Source organism: Condylostylus longicornis, unplaced genomic scaffold (assembly GCF_029603195.1).
Source record: "Condylostylus longicornis isolate FDR11 unplaced genomic scaffold, ASM2960319v2 ptg000090l, whole genome shotgun sequence".
NCBI lineage: Eukaryota > Metazoa > Arthropoda > Insecta > Diptera > Dolichopodidae > Condylostylus > Condylostylus longicornis.
Genome location: NW_026578058.1, coordinates 765,292 through 778,369, shown reverse-complemented (window position 1 = coordinate 778,369; position 13,078 = coordinate 765,292).

Here is a 13,078-nt window from a genome sequence, read left to right as displayed (position 1 = left end):
TTCATCTGTCATCTGTCATCTGTCATCTGTCATCTGTCATCTGTCATCTGCCATGTGTCATCTGTCATCTGTCATCTGTCATTTGTCATTTGTTATTTGTCATCTATCATCTGTCAATCGTCAACTGTTATCTGTCATCTTTCATCTGTCATCTGTCATCTGTCATCTATCAACTGTCATCTGTCATCTGTCACTTGTCATGTGTCAGCTGTCATATGTCATCTGTCTTCTGTCATCTGTCATCTGTCATCTGTCATATGTCATCTGTCATCTGTCTTCTGTCATCTGTCACCTGTCATCTGTCATTTGTCATCTGTCATCTGTCATCTGTCATCTGTCATCTGTCATCTGTCATCTGTCATCTGTCATCTGTCATCTGTCATCTGTCATCTGTCATCTGTAATCTGTCATCTGTCATCTGTCATCTGTCATCTGTCATCTGTCATGTGTCATCTGTCATCTGTCATCTTTCATGTGTCATCTCTCATCTGTCATCTGTCATCTGTCATCTGTCATATGTCATCTGTCATCTGTCATTTGTTATCTGTCATCTGTCATTTGTCAGCTGTCATATGTCATCTGTCATCTGTCTTCTGTCATCTGTCATCTGTCATCTGTCATCTGTCATCTGTCATCTGTCATCTGTCATCTGTCATCTGTCATCTGTCATCTGTCATCTGTCATCTGTCATCTGTCATCTGTCATCTGTAATCTGTCATCTGTCATGTGTCATCTGTCATCTGTCATGTGTCATCTGTCATCTGTCATCTGTCATCTGTCATCTGTCATGTGTCATCTCTCATCTGTCATCTGTCATCTGCCATCTGTCATGTGTCATCTGTCATCTGTCATGTGTCATCTATCATCTGTCATCTGTCATGTGTCATCTCTCATCTGTCATCTGTCATCTGTCATCTGTCATCTGTAATCTGTCATATGTCATTTGTCATCTGTCATCTGTCATGTGTCATCTGTCATCTGTCATCTGTCATATGTCATCTGTCATCTGTCTTCTGTCATCTGTCATCTGTCATCTGTCATCTGTCATCTGTCATCCGTCATCTGTCATCTGTCATCTGTCATCTGTCATCTGTCATCTGTCATCTGTCATCTGTCATCTGTCATCTGTCATCTGTCATCTGTCATCTGTCATCTGTCATCTGTCATCTGTCATCTGTCATCTGTCATCTGTCATCTGTCATCTGTCATCTGTCATCTGTCATCTGTCATGTGTCATCTGTCATCTGTCATCTGTCATCTGTCATCTGTCATCTGTCATCTGTCATCTGTCATCTGTCATCTGTCATCTGTCATCTGTCATCTGTCATCTGTCATCTGTCATCTGTCATCTGTCATCTGTCATCTGTCATCTGTCATCTGTCATCTGTCATCTGTCATCTGTCATCTGTCAACTGTCATCTGTCATATGTCATCTATCATCTGTCAGCTGTCAACTGTTATCTGTCATGTGTCATCTGTCATCTGTCATGTGTCATCTGTCATCTGTCATCTGTCATCTGTCATCTGTCATCTGTCATCTGTCATCTGTCATCTGTCATCTGTCATCTGTCATCTGTCATCTGTCATGTGTCATCTGTCATCTGTCATCTGTCATATGTCATCTGTCATCTGTCATCTGTCATCTGTCATCTGTCATCTGTCATCTGTCATCTGTCATCTGTCATCTGTCATCTGTCATCTGTCATCTGTCATCTGTCATCTGTCATCTGTCATCTGTCATCTGTCATCTGTCATCTGTCATCTGTCATCTGTCATGTGTCATGTGTCATCTGTCATCTGTCATCTGTCATCTGTCATCTGTCATCTGTCATCTGTCATCTGTCATCTGTCATCTGTCATCTGTCATCTGTCATCTGTCATCTGTCATCTGTCATCTGTCATCTGTCATCTGTCATCTGTCAACTGTCATCTGTCATATGTCATCTATCATCTGTCAGCTGTCAACTGTTATCTGTCATGTGTCATCTGTCATCTGTCATGTGTCATCTGTCATCTGTCATCTGTCATCTGTCATCTGTCATCTGTCATCTGTCATCTGTCATCTGTCATCTGTCATCTGTCATCTGTCATCTGTCATGTGTCATCTGTCATCTGTCATCTGTCATGTGTCATCTCTCATCTGTCATCTGTCATCTGTCATCTGTCATCTGTAATCTGTCATATGTCATTTGTCATCTGTCATCTGTCATGTGTCATCTGTCATCTGTCATCTGTCATCTGTCATGTGTCATCTGTCATCTGTCATGTGTCATCTGTTATCTGTCATCTGTCATCTGTCATCTGTCATGTGTCATCTGTCATTTGTCATCTGTCATCTGTCATCTGTCATCTGTCATCTGTCATCTGTCATCTGTCATCTGTCATCTGTCATCTGTCATCTGTCATCTGTCATCTGTCATCTGTCATCTGTCATCTGTCATCTGTCATCTGTCATCTGTCATCTGTCATCTGTCATCTGTCATCTGTCATCTGTCATGTGTCATCTGTCATCTGTCATCTGTCATCTGTCATCTGTCATCTGTCATCTGTCATCTGTCATCTGTCATCTGTCATCTGTCATCTGTCATCTGTCATCTGTCATCTGTCATCTGTCATCTGTCATCTGTCATCTGTCATCTGTCATCTGTCATCTGTCATCTGTCATCTGTCATCTGTCATCTGTCATCTGTCAACTGTCATCTGCCATATGTCATCTATCATCTGTCAGCTGTCAACTGTTATCTGTCATGTGTCATCTGTCATCTGTCATGTGTCATCTGTCATCTGTCATCTGTCATGTGTCATCTGTCATCTGTCATTTGTCATATGTAATCTGTCATATGTCATTTGTCATCTGTCATCTGTCATCTGTCATCTGTCATCTGTCATCTGTCATCTGTCATTTGTTATCTGTCATCTGTCATCTGTCAATCGTCAACTGTTATTTGTCATCTTTCATCTGTCATCTGTCATCTGTCATGTATCAACTGTCATCTGTCATCTGTCACCTGTCATCTGTCAGCTGTCATCTGTCATCTGTCATCTGTCATCTGTCATCTGTCATCTGTCATGTGTCATCTGTCATCTGTAATCTGTCATCTGTCATATGTCATCTGTCATCTGTCATCTGTCATCTGTCATGTGTCATCTGTCATCTGTAATCTGTCATATGTCATTTGTCATTTGTCATCTGCCATCTGTCATCTGTCATCTGTCATCTGTCATTTGTCATCTGTCATCTGTCATCTAACATTTGTTATCTGTCATCTGTCATCTGTCAATCGTCAACTGTTATTTGTCATCTTTCATCTGTCATCTGTCATGTGTCATCTGTCATCTGTCATCTGTCATCTGTCAACTGTCATCTGTCATATGTCATCTATCATCTGTCATCTGTCAACTGTTATTTGTCATGTGTCATGTGTCATCTGTCGTGTGTCATCTGTCATCGTGTCATCTGTCATCTTTTATCTGTCATCTGTAATCTGTCATATGTCATTTGTCATCTGTCTTCTGTCATCTGTCATGTGTCATCTGTCATCTGTCATCTGTCATTTGTTATCTGTCATCTATCATCTGTCAATCGTCAACTGTTATCTGTCATCTTTCATCTGTCATCTGTCATCTGTCGTCTGTCATCTGTCATCTGTCATCTGTCATTTGTCATCTGTCATCTGTCATTTGTCATCTGTCATCTGTCATCTGTCATCTGTCATCTGTCATCTGTCATCTGTCATCTGTCATCTGTCATCTCTCATCTGTCATCTGTCATCTGTCATCTGTCATCTGTCATCTGTCATCTGTCATCTGTCATATCTCATCTTTCATCTGCCATCTGTCATCTGTCAACTGTTATCTCTCATCTGTCATCTGTCAACTGTTATCTGTCATCTGTCATATCTCATCTTTCATCTGCCATCTGTCATCTGTCAACTGTTATCTCTCATCTGTCATCTGTCAACTGTTATCTGTCATTTGTCATCTGTCATCTGTCATGTGTCATCTGTCATCTGTCATATCTCATCTGTCATCTGTCATCTGTCATCTGTCATTTGTCATCTGTCATCTGTCATGTGTCATTTGTCATCTGTCATCTGTCATCTGTCAACTGTCATCTGTCATATGTCATCTGTCATGTGTCATCTGTCATCTGTCATGTGTAATGTGTCATCTGTCATCTGTCATCTGTCATCTGTCATGTGTAATCTGTCATCAGTCATCTGTCATCTGTAATCTGTCATATGTCATTTGTCATCTGTCATCTGTCATATGTCATCTGTCATCTGTCATCTGTCATCTGTCATCTGTCATTTGTCATCTGTCATCTGTCATCTGTCATCTGTCATCTGTCATCTGTCATGTGTCATCTGTCATCTGTCATCTGTCATTTGTCATCTGTCATCTGTCATCTGTCATCTGTCATCTGTCATGTGTCATCTCTCATCTGTCATCTGTCATCTGTAATCTGTCATATGTCATTTGTCATCTGTCATCTGTCATGTGTCATCTGTCATATGTCATCTGTCATCTGTCATCTGTCATTTGTTATCTTTCATCTGTCATCTGTCAATCGTCAACTGTTATTTGTCATCTTTCATCTGTCATCTGTCATCTGTCATCTGTCATCTGTCATGCGTCATCTGTCATCTGTCACCTGTCATCTGTAATCTGTCATCTGTCATCTGTCATCTGACATCTGTCGTCTGTCATCTGTCATCTGTCATCTGTCATCTGTCATCTGTCATCTGTCATCTGTCATCTGTCATCTGTCATCTGTCATCTGTCATGTGTCATCTGTCATCTGTCATCTGTCATTTGTCATCTGTCATCTGTCATCTGTCATCTGTCATCTGTCATGTGTCATCTCTCATCTGTCATCTGTCATCTGTCATATGTCATTTGTCATCTGTCATCTGTCATCTGTCATCTGTCATCTGTCATCTGTCATCTGTCATCTGTCGTCTGTCATCTGTCATCTGTCATTTGTTATCTGTCATCTGTCATTTGTCAGCTGTCATATGTCATCTGTCATCTGTCTTCTGTCATCTGTCATCTGTCATCTGTCATCTGTCATCTGTCATCTGTCATCTGTCATCTGTCATCTGTCATCTGTCATCTGTCATGTGTCATGTGTCATCTGTCATGTGTCATCTGTCATCTGTCATCTGTCATGTGTCATCTCTCATCTGTCATCTGTCATGTGTCATCTGTCATCTGTCATCTGTCATGTGTCATCTGTCATCTGTCATCTGTCATCTGTAATCTGTCATATGTCATTTGTCATCTGTCATCTGTCATGTGTCATCTGTCATCTGTCATCTGTCATCTGTCATTTGTTATCTTTCATCTGTCATCTGTCAATCGTCAACTGTTATTTGTCATCTTTCATCTGTCATCTGTCATCTGTCATCTGTCATCTGTCATCTGCCATGTGTCATCTGTCATCTGTCATCTGTCATTTGTCATTTGTTATTTGTCATCTATCATCTGTCAATCGTCAACTGTTATCTGTCATCTTTCATCTGTCATCTGTCATCTGTCATCTATCAACTATCATCTGTTATCTGTCACTTGTCATGTGTCAGCTGTCATATGTCATCTGTCTTCTGTCATCTGTCATCTGTCATCTGTCATATGTCATCTGTCATCTGTCTTCTGTCATCTGTCACCTGTCATCTGTCATTTGTCATCTGTCATCTGTCATCTGTCATCTGTCATCTGTCATCTGTCATCTGTCATCTGTCATCTGTCATCTGTCATCTGTAATCTGTCATCTGTCATCTGTCATCTGTCATCTGTCATCTGTCATCTGTCATGTGTCATCTGTCATCTGTCATCTTTCATGTGTCATCTCTCATCTGTCATCTGTCATCTGTCATATGTCATCTGTCATCTGTCATTTGTTATCTGTCATCTGTCATTTGTCAGCTGTCATATGTCATTTGTCATATGTCACCTGTCATCTGTTATCTGTCATCTGTCATCTGTCATCTGTCATCTGTCATCTGTCATCTGTCATCTGTCATCTGTCATCTGTAATCTGTCATCTGTCATGTGTCATCTGTCATCTGTCATGTGTCATCTGTCATCTGTCATCTGTCATCTGTCATGTGTCATCTCTCATCTGTCATCTGTCATCTGTCATGTGTCATCTGTCATCTGTCATGTGTCATCTGTCATCTGTCATCTGTCATGTGTCATCTCTCATCTGTCATCTGTCATCTGTCATCTGTCATCTGTAATCTGTCATATGTCATTTGTCATCTGTCATCTGTCATGTGTCATCTGTCATCTGTCATCTGTCATATGTCATCTGTCATCTGTCTTCTGTCATCTGTCATCTGTCATCTGTCATCTGTCATCTGTCATCTGTCATCTGTCATCTGTCATCTGTCATCTGTCATCTGTCATCTGTCATCTGTCATCTGTCATCTGTCATCTGTCATCTGTCATCTGTCATCTGTCATCTGTCATCTGTCATCTGTCATCTGTCATCTGTCATCTGTCATCTGTCATGTGTCATCTGTCATCTGTCATCTGTCATCTGTCATCTGTCATCTGTCATCTGTCATCTGTCATCTGTCATCTGCCATCTGCCATCTGTCATCTGTCATCTGTCATCTGTCATCTGTCATCTGTCATCTGTCATCTGTCATCTGTCATCTGTCATCTGTCATCTGTCATCTGTCATCTGTCAACTGTCATCTGTCATATGTCATCTATCATCTGTCAGCTGTCAACTGTTATCTGTCATGTGTCATCTGTCATCTGTCATGTGTCATCTGTCATCTGTCATCTGTCATCTGTCATCTGTCATCTGTCATCTGTCATCTGTCATCTGTCATGTGTCATCTGTCATCTGTCATCTGTCATCTGTCATCTGTCATCTGTCATCTGTCATCTGTCATCTGTCATCTGTCATCTGTCATCTGTCATCTGTCATCTGTCATCTGTCATCTGTCATCTGTCATCTGTCATCTGTCATCTGTCATCTGTCATCTGTCATCTGTCATCTGTCATCTGTCATCTGTCATCTGTCATCTGTCATCTGTCATCTGTCATCTGTCATCTGTCATGTGTCATCTGTCATCTGTCATCTGTCATCTGTCATCTGTCATCTGTCATCTGTCATCTGTCATCTGTCATCTGTCATCTGTCATCTGTCATCTGTCATCTGTCATCTGTCATCTGTCATCTGTCATCTGTCATCTGTCATCTGTCATCTGTCATCTGTCATCTGTCATCTGTCATCTGTCAACTGTCATCTGTCATATGTCATTTATCATCTGTCAGCTGTCAACTGTTATCTGTCATGTGTCATCTGTCATCTGTCATGTGTCATCTGTCATCTGTCATCTGTCATCTGTCATCTGTCATCTGTCATCTGTCATCTGTCATCTGTCATCTGTCATCTGTCATCTGTCATCTGTCATCTGTCATGTGTCATCTGTCATCTGTCATCTGTCATGTGTCATCTCTCATCTGTCATCTGTCATCTGTCATCTGTCATCTGTCATCTGTAATCTGTCATATGTCATTTGTCATCTGTCATCTGTCATGTGTCATCTGTCATCTGTCATCTGTCATCTGTCATGTGTCATCTGTCATCTGTCATGTGTCATCTGTTATCTGTCATCTGTCATCTGTCATCTGTCATGTGTCATCTGTCATTTGTCATCTGTCATCTGTCATCTGTCATCTGTCATCTGTCATCTGTCATCTGTCATCTGTCATCTGTCATCTGTCATCTGTCATCTGTCATCTGTCATCTGTCATCTGTCATCTGTCATCTGTCATCTGTCATCTGTCATCTGTCATCTGTCATCTGTCATCTGTCATCTGTCATCTGTCATCTGTCATCTGTCATCTGTCATCTGTCATCTGTCATCTGTCATCTGTCATCTGTCATCTGTCATCTGTCATCTGTCATCTGTCATCTGTCATCTGTCATCTGTCATCTGTCATCTGTCATCTGTCATCTGTCATCTGTCATCTGTCATCTGTCAACTGTCATCTGTCATATGTCATCTATCATCTGTCAGCTGTCAACTGTTATCTGTCATGTGTCATCTGTCATCTGTCATGTGTCATCTGTCATCTGTCATCTGTCATGTGTCATCTGTCATCTGTCATCTGTCATATGTAATCTGTCATATGTCATTTGTCATCTGTCATCTGTCATCTGTCATCTGTCATCTGTCATCTGTCATCTGTCATTTGTTATCTGTCATCTGTCATCTGTCAATCGTCAACTGTTATTTGTCATCTTTCATCTGTCATCTGTCATCTGTCATGTATCAACTGTCATCTGTCATCTGTCACCTGTCATCTGTCAGCTGTCATCTGTCATCTGTCATCTGTCATCTGTCATCTGTCATCTGTCATGTGTCATCTGTCATCTGTAATCTGTCATCTGTCATATGTCATCTGTCATCTGTCATCTGTCATCTGTCATGTGTCATCTGTCATCTGTCATCTGTAATCTGTCATATGTCATTTGTCATTTGTCATCTGTCATCTGTCATCTGTCATCTGTCATCTGTCATTTGTCATCTGTCATCTGTCATCTAACATTTGTTATCTGTCATCTGTCATCTGTCAATCGTCAACTGTTATTTGTCATCTTTCATCTGTCATCTGTCATGTGTCATCTGTCATCTGTCATCTGTCATCTGTCAACTGTCATCTGTCATATGTCATCTATCATCTGTCATCTGTCAACTGTTATTTGTCATGTGTCATGTGTCATCTGTCGCGTGTCATCTGTCATCTGTCATCTGTCATGTGTCATCTGTCATCTGTTATCTGTCATCTGTAATCTGTCATATGTCATTTGTCATCTGTCTTCTGTCATCTGTCATGTGTCATCTGTCATCTGTCATCTGTCATTTGTTATCTGTCATCTATTATCTGTCAATCGTCAACTGTTATCTGTCATCTTTCATCTGTCATCTGTCATCTGTCGTCTGTCATCTGTCATCTGTCATCTGTCATCTGTCATCTGTCATCTGTCATCTGTCATCTGTCATCTGTCATCTGTCATCTGTCATCTGTCATCTGTCATCTGTCATCTCTCATCTGTCATCTGTCATCTGTCATCTGTCATCTGTCATCTGTCATCTGTCATATCTCATCTTTCATCTGCCATCTGTCATCTGTCAACTGTTATCTCTCATCTGTCATCTGTCAACTGTTATCTGTCATCTGTCATATCTCATCTTTCATCTGCCATCTGTCATCTGTCAACTGTTATCTCTCATCTGTCATCTGTCAACTGTTATCTGTCATTTGTCATCTGTCATCTGTCATGTGTCATCTGTCATCTGTCATATCTCATCTGTCATCTGTCATCTGTCATCTGTCATTTGTCATCTGTCATCTGTCATGTGTCATTTGTCATCTGTCATCTGTCATCTGTCAACTGTCATCTGTCATATGTCATCTGTCATGTGTCATCTGTCATCTGTCATGTGTAATGTGTCATCTGTCATCTGTCATCTGTCATCTGTCATGTGTCATCTGTCATCAGTCATCTGTCATCTGTAATCTGTCATATGTCATTTGTCATCTGTCATCTGTCATGTGTCATCTGTCATCTGTCATCTGTCATCTGTCATCTGTCATTTGTTATCTGTCATCTACCATGTGTCAATCGTCAACTGTTATCTGTCATCTTTCATCTGTTATCTGTCATCTGTCATCTGTCATCTGACATCTGTCATCTGTCATCTATCATCTGTCAATCGTCAACTGTTATCTGTCATCTTTCATCTGTCATCTGTCATCTGTCATTTGTCATCTGTCATCTGTCATCTGTCATCTGTAATCTGTCATATGTCATTTGTCATCTGTCATCTGTCATGTGTCATCTGTCATCTGTCATCTGTCATCTGTCATCTGTCATCTGTCATCTGTCATATGTCATCTGTCATCTGTCATTTGTTATCTTTCATCTGTCATCTGTCAATCGTCAACTGTTATTTGTCATCTTTCATCTGTCATCTGTCATCTGTCATCTGTCATCTGTCATCTGTCATCTGTCATCTGTCATCTGTCATCTGTCATCTGTCATCTGTCATCTGTCATCTGTCATCTGTCATCTGTCATCTGTCATCTGTCATCTGTCATCTGTCATCTGTCACCTGTCATCTGTAATCTGTCATCTGTCATGCGTCAACTGTCATCTGTCATGCGTCATTTGTCATCTGTCATCTGACATCTGTCGTCTGTCATCTGTCATCTGTCATCTGTCATCTGTCATCTGTCATCTGTCATCTGTCATCTGTCATCTGTCATCTGTCATCTGTCATCTGACATCTGTCATCTGTCATCTGTCATCTGTCATCTGTCATATGTCATCTGTCATCTGTCACCTGTCATCTGTAATCTGTCATCTGTCATGCGTCATCTGTCATCTGTCACCTGTCATCTGTAATCTGTCATCTGTCATCTGTCATCTGACATCTGTCGTCTGTCATCTGTCATCTGTCATCTTTCATCTGTCATCTGTCATCTGTCATCTGTCATCTGTCATCTGCCATGTGTCATCTGTCATCTGTCATCTGTCATTTGTCATTTGTTATTTGTCATCTATCATCTGTCAATCGTCAACTGTTATCTGTCATCTTTCATCTGTCATCTGTCATCTGTCATCTATCAACTATCATCTGTCATCTGTCACTTGTCATGTGTCAGCTGTCATATGTCATCTGTCTTCTGTCATCTGTCATCTGTCATCTGTCATATGTCATCTGTCATCTGTCTTCTGTCATCTGTCACCTGTCATCTGTCATTTGTCATCTGTCATCTGTCATCTGTCATCTGTCATCTGTCATCTGTCATCTGTCATCTGTCATCTGTCATCTGTCATCTGTAATCTGTCATCTGTCATCTGTCATCTGTCATCTGTCATCTGTCATCTGTCATGTGTCATCTGTCATCTGTCATCTTTCATGTGTCATCTCTCATCTGTCATCTGTCATCTGTCATCTGTCATATGTCATCTGTCATCTGTCATTTGTTATCTGTCATCTGTCATTTGTCAGCTGTCATATGTCATCTGTCATCTGTCTTCTGTCATCTGTCATCTGTCATCTGTCATCTGTCATCTGTCATCTGTCATCTGTCATCTGTCATCTGTCATCTGTCATCTGTCATCTGTCATCTGTCATCTGTAATCTGTCATCTGTCATGTGTCATCTGTCATCTGTCATGTGTCATCTGTCATCTGTCATCTGTCATCTGTCATGTGTCATCTCTCATCTGTCATCTGTCATCTGTCATCTGTCATGTGTCATCTGTCATCTGTCATGTGTCATCTGTCATCTGCATTCTGTCATGTGTCATCTCTCATCTGTCATCTGTCATCTGTCATCTGTCATCTGTAATCTGTCATATGTCATTTGTCATCTGTCATCTGTCATGTGTCATCTGTCATCTGTCATCTGTCATATGTCATCTGTCATCTTTCTTCTGTCATCTGTCATCTGTCATCTGTCATCTGTCATCTGTCATCTGTCATCTGTCATCTGTCATCTGTCATCTGTCATCTGTCATCTGTCATCTGTCATCTGTCATCTGTCATCTGTCATCTGTCATCTGTCATCTGTCATCTGTCATCTGTCATCTGTCATCTGTCATCTGTCATCTGTCATCTGTCATCTGTCATCTGTCATCTGTCATCTGTCATCTGTCATCTGTCATCTGTCATCTGTCATGTGTCATCTGTCATCTGTCATCTGTCATCTGTCATCTGTCATCTGTCATCTGTCATCTGTCATCTGTCATCTGCCATCTGTCATCTGTCATCTGTCATCTGTCATCTGTCATCTGTCATCTGTCATCTGTCATCTGTCATCTGTCATCTGTCATCTGTCATCTGTCAACTGTCATCTGTCATATGTCATCTATCATCTGTCAGCTGTCAACTGTTATCTGTCATGTGTCATCTGTCATGTGTCATCTGTCATCTGTCATCTGTCATCTGTCATCTGTCATCTGTCATCTGTCATCTGTCATCTGTCATCTGTCATCTGTCATCTGTCATCTGTCATCTGTCATCTGTCATGTGTCATCTGTCATCTGTCATCTGTCATCTGTCATCTGTCATCTGTCATCTGTCATCTGTCATCTGTCATCTGTCATCTGTCATCTGTCATCTGTCATCTGTCATCTGTCATCTGTCATCTGTCATCTGTCATCTGTCATCTGTCATCTGTCATCTGTCATCTGTCATCTGTCATCTGTCATCTGTCATCTGTCATCTGTCATGTGTCATCTGTCATCTGTCATCTGTCATCTGTCATCTGTCATCTGTCATCTGTCATCTGTCATCTGTCATCTGTCATCTGTCATCTGTCATCTGTCATCTGTCATCTGTCATCTGTCATCTGTCATCTGTCATCTGTCATCTGTCAACTGTCATCTGTCATATGTCATCTATCATCTGTCAGCTGTCAACTGTTATCTGTCATGTGCCATCTGTCATCTGTCATGTGTCATCTGTCATCTGTCATCTGTCATCTGTCATCTGTCATCTGTCATCTGTCATCTGTCATCTGTCATCTGTCATCTGTCATCTGTCATCTGTCATCTGTCATCTGTCATCTGTCATGTGTCATCTGTCATCTGTCATCTGTCATGTGTCATCTCTCATCTGTCATCTGTCATCTGTCATCTGTCATCTGTCATCTGTAATCTGTCATATGTCATTTGTCATCTGTCATCTGTCATGTGTCATCTGTCATCTGTCATCTGTCATCTGTCATGTGTCATCTGTCATCTGTCATGTGTCATCTGTTATCTGTCATCTGTCATCTGTCATCTGTCATGTGTCATCTGTCATTTGTCATCTGTCATCTGTCATCTGTCATCTGTCATCTGTCATCTGTCATCTGTCATCTGTCATCTGTCATCTGTCATCTGTCATCTGTCATCTGTCATCTGTCATCTGTCATCTGTCATCTGTCATCTGTCATCTGTCATCTGTCATCTGTCATGTGTCATCTGTCATCTGTCATCTGTCATCTGTCATCTGTCATCTGTCATCTGTCATCTGTCATCTGTCATCTGTCATCTG